General features: G+C 43.4%; 1 protein-coding gene across 1 annotated transcript in view; it reads right to left on the reverse strand.

The window, feature by feature from the left end:
* Positions 1–7906, reverse strand: part of abat (4-aminobutyrate aminotransferase) — a gene marked incomplete in the record, with an annotated part of 131810 nt that overhangs the window by 99962 nt on the left and 23942 nt on the right.

The following is a 7906-nucleotide window of genomic DNA, read 5'->3' on the forward strand; positions in this document are numbered from 1 at the left end:
CTCCAAATGGTTAAGAAAACTTTCCGTTTTCACAATGACCCAAAATCTTTTTGTGTCCTAAAAATTGTGGGCATTTGTGCTCTCACCTTTAAATGGAACCATAAAGAACTGACTCATTCATTTCTTGTGGTCCCAAACTTATCACACTCTGTGTACATAGGTAGTGACATCCTAGTCCGACTTGGTGTTCAGGTGGACACCATAAACCAGGTTTTGTGGTCACTGACAACTGTTCCTCAGGACACACCTGTCCCTGATCTAGACAACCTCAGATCTGGATAGACCATTCCTGAAGCTTGTCAGGTAGCTAACAGTCATCACATTACTGTGCCAGCGTGGACCAAAAACAAACCTGTGCCAATACACATCTTAGCAGGACAAAACCTAAGCCATTCACAGGCTTTCTTTCAACCTGCTCCACTCTTTTTTGAACTAGGACTTTCCTTAGAGGCCACACCCCTCTTGGGCCTCAAATCTAGGATCTCATGTCTTTCAGTCAGCAACACCAATGCAGAAGACATCCTAATCCCTAAAGGCACTCCTTTAGGTTGGCTAGTAAGCACTAGCTTCCACGACTTTGAGTTGAATGTACCCATCCTGGGAGGCATTCCCAACTCACTCTTCCCAGATCCTAATACTGGACAGGTTTTGTATACAAAACCATCCAAGTCCATTGCCCTCTTCTCAAACGCCGTTCTTGACCATATGTCTGTTCGACGCGTGGACCTCACCAACTAAGACCAAATGGTGTTACAAACCATTGACGTCCTGCCAGTGAGTACAACCACGGAGACTCCAGACAAGCCTGTAGAATCACCGTCCCCTGAGCTCCACCCTTTGGTCCGATCACAGATCGACCAAGTAGTAGCCCAGGCAGACACACTTACTACTGATGAAGAAAGAGAAAAACTTCGCCAAGTTCTTCTCAAATATGAAAAGTCCTTCTCAGTTGACTCTTTGGACTGTGGTTTGACCTCAGTCCACACCATCCGCATACCAACTCCACCTAGTTCTCCTTCTACCTATGTTCATCAATACAAGATTCCCTTGGCAGCTTATGAGCCTGTACAAGAGATTATTGACAATCTTTTAGAGAAAGGAATAATCAGGCCATGTAACAGTACCTACTCTGCACCTTTATGGCCTGTCCTCAAACCCAACGGCAAATGGAGACTCACCATCGACTACCAAAGACTGAACCAACAGGTTCCTCTTTCCAGGTGGCCGATGACTCAACTCCAACAAGAACTTCCTAAGGTGACCAACGCCAAGTACTTTTCCACGCTTGATGTGGCTTCTGGACGATCCCAGTACATATAGCCGATCAACACAAATTGGCGTTCACCTTTGCCAGTCGCCAATACACCTTCACTAGATGTCCTTTTGGCTATGCAAACTCACCAGCTGAGTTCAACATATTCTTAAATAAAGCGTGCCCTGATGCAGGTGAACGTGGAACCCTCATCTAAGTAGATGACATCCTCCTACGACAACCCACGGTTGATATTCATTTAGCTGAGATTGACCACGTGCTGGATCAACTTACAGCTGTTGGTACAAAGATCTCACTTTTGAAGTGCCAATGGTGCAAAGCTAAGGTTGAATATGTCGGTCTCCTTGTAGGTCCCGATGTTGTACAACCCCAACTTAGTAGAGTCCAAGGTTTCTCCAACCTTAAGACACCCTCTAACCTCACTGAACTACGTAGTTTCCTTGGTGTTTGTGATTACTCACGCCAGTTCATGGAGAACTACGCTGATTTGGCAAAACCTTTAACCAAACTCAAGAAAGATGTGCCTTTCCTTTGGTCGGACACACAACAACAAGCCACGGACGCTCTCAAGGTTAAGCTGTGCTCAGCACCATGTCTGGCATATCCCAACAGTGACAAAGACTTCCACCTTGAAGTTGGTTTTTCAGCCCATTGCTTGAGCGCTGGTTTGTACCAACTCGTGTGGTGGCCTACACCAGCAAAACTCTGGCAGGTCCTGAACTAAAGTACTCTGATTGTGAGAAAGCACTGTTAGCCACGGTGTGGGCAGTGAAATATTTCTCTAACTACTTAGGTGGACAAAAGACTATTGTGGAGACACAACACCAACTGGTAACTTTTCTTAACAGCCAACGCATAAGAGATGGTGTGGTAACAAACGCACATGTGGCTTCATGGCTTATGGCCTTACAGAGTTTTGACATAGAGGTCCACTATGCTCAAAACAAAAGAAACCCTTTGGGTACAGACTTAGCTGTCTGCCAACGGTGTACACAGGATGTCCCCTTGGTCCAGACACCTGCTGAACATGCCACCACCTTTGAAGACCCACATCATCAATATTTTGATGAAAATGTTTGTAAAGACCTGACAACAGTGTACATGGATGGATGCTCCTTCCACCACAACACTGTTGACAAAGCTGGTGTTGGTGTTGTCTGGATTCACGATAGTGAACAAGACACATTACACTTTAAGCTAGGCTCTCAATCATCACAATATGTCGAAATCGCAGGCATCTTGATTGCATTACAAACAGCTGATGAACTTGACTCAATTCCTGAACTAAAGACTCTTTTTAAGATTAAATCATTCCTGAAAATGGTCAAAGGCATGCTCATCTTTGCTCCCAATCCAACATCTTCACCTTCATTCGTGGTGCCTCGAGACCACAGGGGGGTGATGCTGGTACATGCCCATGACCTTCCATCTTCAGGACACAAAGGCATTAAAGCGACTCTCAACGCATTAAAGCAAGTTGCTTATTGGCCAGGAATGCATAAAGATGTAAAGGATTACATCAAAGGGTGCTTGGTCTGTTGTCAATTCCAACCTGCAACACCCCTTCACAGAGCACCATTGCAAAGCAGAGGGTTCACATTTCTGTGGTCTGATTTACAGATCAATTGGGTAGGAACCCTTACCAAATCAACCAGAGGAAACAAATATTTCCTCACTGTGACTTGTGCATTTACCAAATGGATTGAATGCCTACCGGCAACCAATGACACGGCAGACACCACTGCCTATCTACTTATGAACCACATCTTTACTCGGTTCGGACTCCCCATCTGGGTCAACTCCGACAGAGGTACACATTTCACTGCTGAAGTAATGCAGAAACTTTGGCAAATGTTGGGTGTCAAAGTCAATTTCCATATTGGCTACCATCCCCAATCATCAGGTCAAGTTGAGCGATCTAATAGAACAGTGATCAGTGTTCTTAAGAAGTATGTGTCCACCAACCATAGAGACTGGGACATCAAACTGCCCCTGGTCCTAATGGCCATTCGATCAACCCCACATCAGTCCACAGGCATCTCTCCCTTCGAGAAGATGACCGGTTGACAGATGACACTTCCTTTGCACCTACTCTATCAACCTGGTGAAGCCAGTGTAGCAACTGTCTACACCACATACCAGTACATGAAAGATCTGAACCAACATCTGAGAACCACCTTCGCTTTTGTCCAAAAACGTCTTAACAAAACGGCTGAAGGACGCAAAGCCTACTATGACCAAAAAGCCTCCCATGAAGAACTTCCAAGTGGGGAAAAAGGTCTGGTACTACATTTTTGCCCCAGCCACTGGACAAAAAGCTTCCAAAACTGGAACGCTTGCCCGCAAACTCCTTCCAAGGTGGACTGGACCACACCTGATAACGGACAAACTGTCCCCAGTTGTGTACTGAATCAGGATCAGCAGAGGTCAGAAAAAACCTGTTTTCAAGTGGGTCCACCGAAACCAGATCAAGCCAAACAAGGCTCAAACCAAAACCCAATGATAGTCTGTAGACAACTAAAACCCCATCCAAACGAACCACCAAGAAGCTACAGACATTACTCTTCTTCAAATAACACCTTAAATTACAAATCTTCAAATCTAATATTACCTCAAACAAATAGGTAAGGTATAAAACCCCAGACCTAACTCAATAAACGTTAATCAAACAAACAGTTTTCTTGTGCACTGGATCTCATCTAAGCACGATTATTAACCACAAAAGTTAAAAATCGCCTTCAAAACATGTTGCAATCTGATGTAACCTCCCTAAATTCGAAGCATTGTGCTAATGTCGTCCCGTATTTGTTCCCCTTAGGACCATGACGAATCTACTATGCTTCTTTACACTCCTGGGATTGGCCGGTACCACTCAACTTCAGATGGTTGAACTGGGACCCTCCTCAGGCATGGTACTGAAAGAACAGCCAGGATTGCTCATCACCAACTGCCGTTTACACACGCAGAGGGTGTTTGTCAGATTCGACCCCCTTGCCATGTGCCAAAAGAATGTTCCCTCAACTAAGGAACTTGCTTCCTGGGCTGGTGTACTTTGGAGATCACAGGCCATTCAGCATACGGAAGCCGACACCTCGTACATGCTAGAAAAACTTCAGAAGTTCACAATTACCAAAGATGAGCTGAGTGGGGCCAATAGACGGGAGAAGAGTTTTATAACTGGACTTCTCACTGCTGCCTCAGCCATTGGCTCTCTGTTCAGTTTGGGTGTTTCTTCAGTCAATGCTGTTAATATTGCTGCCATCAAGCGACATGTTAATGAGTTGAAAGATGAGCTCCCTGTGATACAACAGCAGTTAGATGAACAACGAGGACAACTTACTCTGATAGGCAAAACTGTCAAAGACATTGTTTTGGTTCTGAACTCTCATAGCCAAGAGATAGCACAGATCTTTAAAGTGGTAGACACTTTGAAGACTGTTATAGAAGTTGATTATGCTCACGCTCAGTTGCTCACCACGTTGTTAACCGACATGCTTAGAGAGGTCGGATCCTCAGTCGATACTTTAGCTATCTGCCGAATTCCACCGTACCTCGTGTCTCAAAACATGGTCCAAGAGATCCTTACCACAGCTACCGCAGACAAAGTGACACCACTCCAGGCTCACCTATCCTATACGCTCGGTAGCTCAGTTCCACTCCACATTGACCCAGAGGCTCGTGAGATTGCGTTCCTCATAAACTTACCCATCATTTCCACAAACAACGTTTATAGACTAAAAAACGTTATAAACGTTGGAAACTGGGATGGTGACAATCAAGTCAAAATCAACACACCGACCGTCATAGCTTACCATGACAGTACTCCTAAGCTGTATATCGCTCCAAATTTGCGTATGTGCACCCTCACCCGGGACATACACTATCCTTGCCCAAGTAAGTTGTTCGTGTGTGATAATACAGTTGGCATTTGCGGAATTGACCCAGCATCAAAAGACTCTAAATGTGCCACTGCTGTGACCCCACATCGTCAAGTTGCTGTGACCCAAACAGAAATAGTTGGGTCCCGTTGGTTAGTCAACACCCCAGGCAGATACGCTAAAGTAGCCTACGACCAACATGACACCTCCACTCGCGTTGATCATCCAGCAAAAACGATGTAGGTTACAGTTCCTAAGGGTGCCATAGTCCACATTGATGAAGTAGCCCTTTATTACCTCAACCCAGACCAGTATGAGACTGAACTCGAAGTCCCTGACTTCTTTAAGAATTTCACCTTAGAATTAGATGCAATTACCATCGAAATTCTCAAATTCAAAGGCGCTAAGGTAATTGAAAAAGGACCTGTAGATCAAGTGCTGAAAGAATTAACAACACATTCTAAAACCCCTGTCCAGACCGTAAGCTATGCCTGGTCCACAGCTGACACTTTGATGATGGCTTTGGTTATTCTAGGATATCTTATCATCGCGGTTATTGCATTCCTTTATCTCCGTCGTACTAGAGCCCTACAAGGCCAACTAAACAAGTGTAGCGCTCGGTTGTCCAGATTGACCAGACGTAAAAGAACTGGACTCCCTCCGACAGTCGCAGAACTCTTCCAGCTGGATGACGTACTAGATGTGAGTGAATCAACCAGCTCATACGCCCCCGGAATATTGGAACTCACAAGTGACCCATAGTTCCAAGCTTCCCATTTTTGTTTTCCTTTTATCCCAAATTCTCCTATTGCATGCTTTATGTCCCTAAACATTTAGCCATGAGCCCATAGACCCCTTTTGTCCACGCGTGCATATACAAAATCAGTGGCCTTAGAATCCCCGATTAAATAATTTTATTTGTTTACTCAAATAAACTGAGGACAATTTAGTTTGTCAATTTAGTTGACATTAGAAATGCATGCGTTGAGATTTGTTTTATTTTAACAATAGCCTCATTATGTGAGGAATTTTTTAGACAATTAGTTAGATGGATACCAGAAATCACCCACTGAGTACCATCCTACCTCATCATCCCTTGGTCAACCACACCATGCCCTCCAGAGGACATCGTGAACGCCCTATGGAATACGTTTCTTATTTTTTATTTCCTTGTTGTGGAATTATCCCTTTGAACTCGCATGGAACAATCTGGATAGTTTTCCTTTTCATATTTGGAATTATTCCTGTTTACTCCATGTTGAATGACTCTGATTTCTAACTCTGGAAATTATGAACTTTGACTTTTCAGAAATCTACCTCAACCTTCGTTTGAAGATGACTGATGCATGGACGCTGCTGATTGCGATTCATCAACCATGGAACAGGTTATAAATCGCAAGTGGGAGAAATGTAGAGATATACCTGCGTCCCTGAATGTCATTTTGTAACAGACTTTCATTTCTGTAACTGAGTAGTTCATTCTGTAAATATGTTTCTGAAAAAGAAAAAAAAAACTCCTCATCCCTTGAACAACTGAGACATCCCACCCCCACGTCAGAACCTGGGACAGTTTAAAGTTTGTTTTCAGCATCTCTAACTCACCCATTGGAGGACGACTGCTCTAGCCTCTCAGCTACAGCTGTCCCCAGCTGAAGAGGATTATTTTTTATTATATGTAAATAAATGTCTAAAAAATACACTATCTAATATATGTAAATAGTTTTTTAGACAAGTTATTGTACAGTTATAGCTGTTGTTAATAAATGTGGCTGTGTGACAACTGGGACAAAGATTTGACTCAGAAATATATTTTTGTTATTACTTTATGGAAAGAAAAAAATATTGATATATATATTGTATTTCGAGATATATATATGTTGGCCCATATCGCTCAGCTCTACCCCTAGGTGACTTGCCTTGGTAGGGCACTCATCTCTTCTGTGATTTTTGTCAACGGGGAGGAGGGGGGGGGGGGAGGAGACATGTCCGTGTTGCACGCTAGCCTAGTGCTACGTTGGTGTCGGCAGTTCTCAACGAACGGGAGAAGCGGAGTGCTACATCTGTAGCTTTTTGGCTATCGTCTCTTTATTAAGCGATTATAGCCAGCAATTGGCAGAGGGGGGAATGCAGTGGGCGACATGCATACCTTGAAGTGAAGTTGGGTCTTGTGGTGGCTGTTGTTGACCGGGGCTGGGGGGACAATTTGGCAGGTAGGGTGCTCGGTTCAGTTGACAGGAAGCGGTGCCCTCTTTGTATAATGGTAGGAGAAACGCTACATTTGATGCATAGTTTACTTTGGAAGTTAGTTGAGAGTGTAAGGATGGCGCCATCTGTGAGACTTCCTTGTCTGTACTCCCTTATGTGTCTCATCATTTATCCAATTAATTTCACCCTTGTCTCGTGCCAGATGTTTGTAATCACGTCCTGTCTTGTCTGTATATATAGTCTGTCCGTTAGTCTTGTTCGTTGTCGCGTCGTCGTTGGGTCTACCCTGTCTTGTCCTGCCAGTCTGATCCCGTCCCAAATATATTTTGTAAGTTGCTGCCTCGTCAGCCTTTTGGTTTATTATTATTAAAAGTATTTATTTTTGTATTCTGAGTCCGAGTCCCTGTCTATATATACATATATATATATATGTATACATATACATATATATATATATACATATATATATATGTATACATATACATATATATGTATACATATACATATATATATACATATATATATATGTATACATATACATATATATGTA

Source organism: Nematolebias whitei, chromosome 15 (genome assembly GCF_014905685.2).
Source record: "Nematolebias whitei isolate Nwh7 chromosome 15, NemWhi1, whole genome shotgun sequence".
Classification (NCBI taxonomy): Eukaryota; Metazoa; Chordata; class Actinopteri; order Cyprinodontiformes; family Rivulidae; genus Nematolebias; species Nematolebias whitei.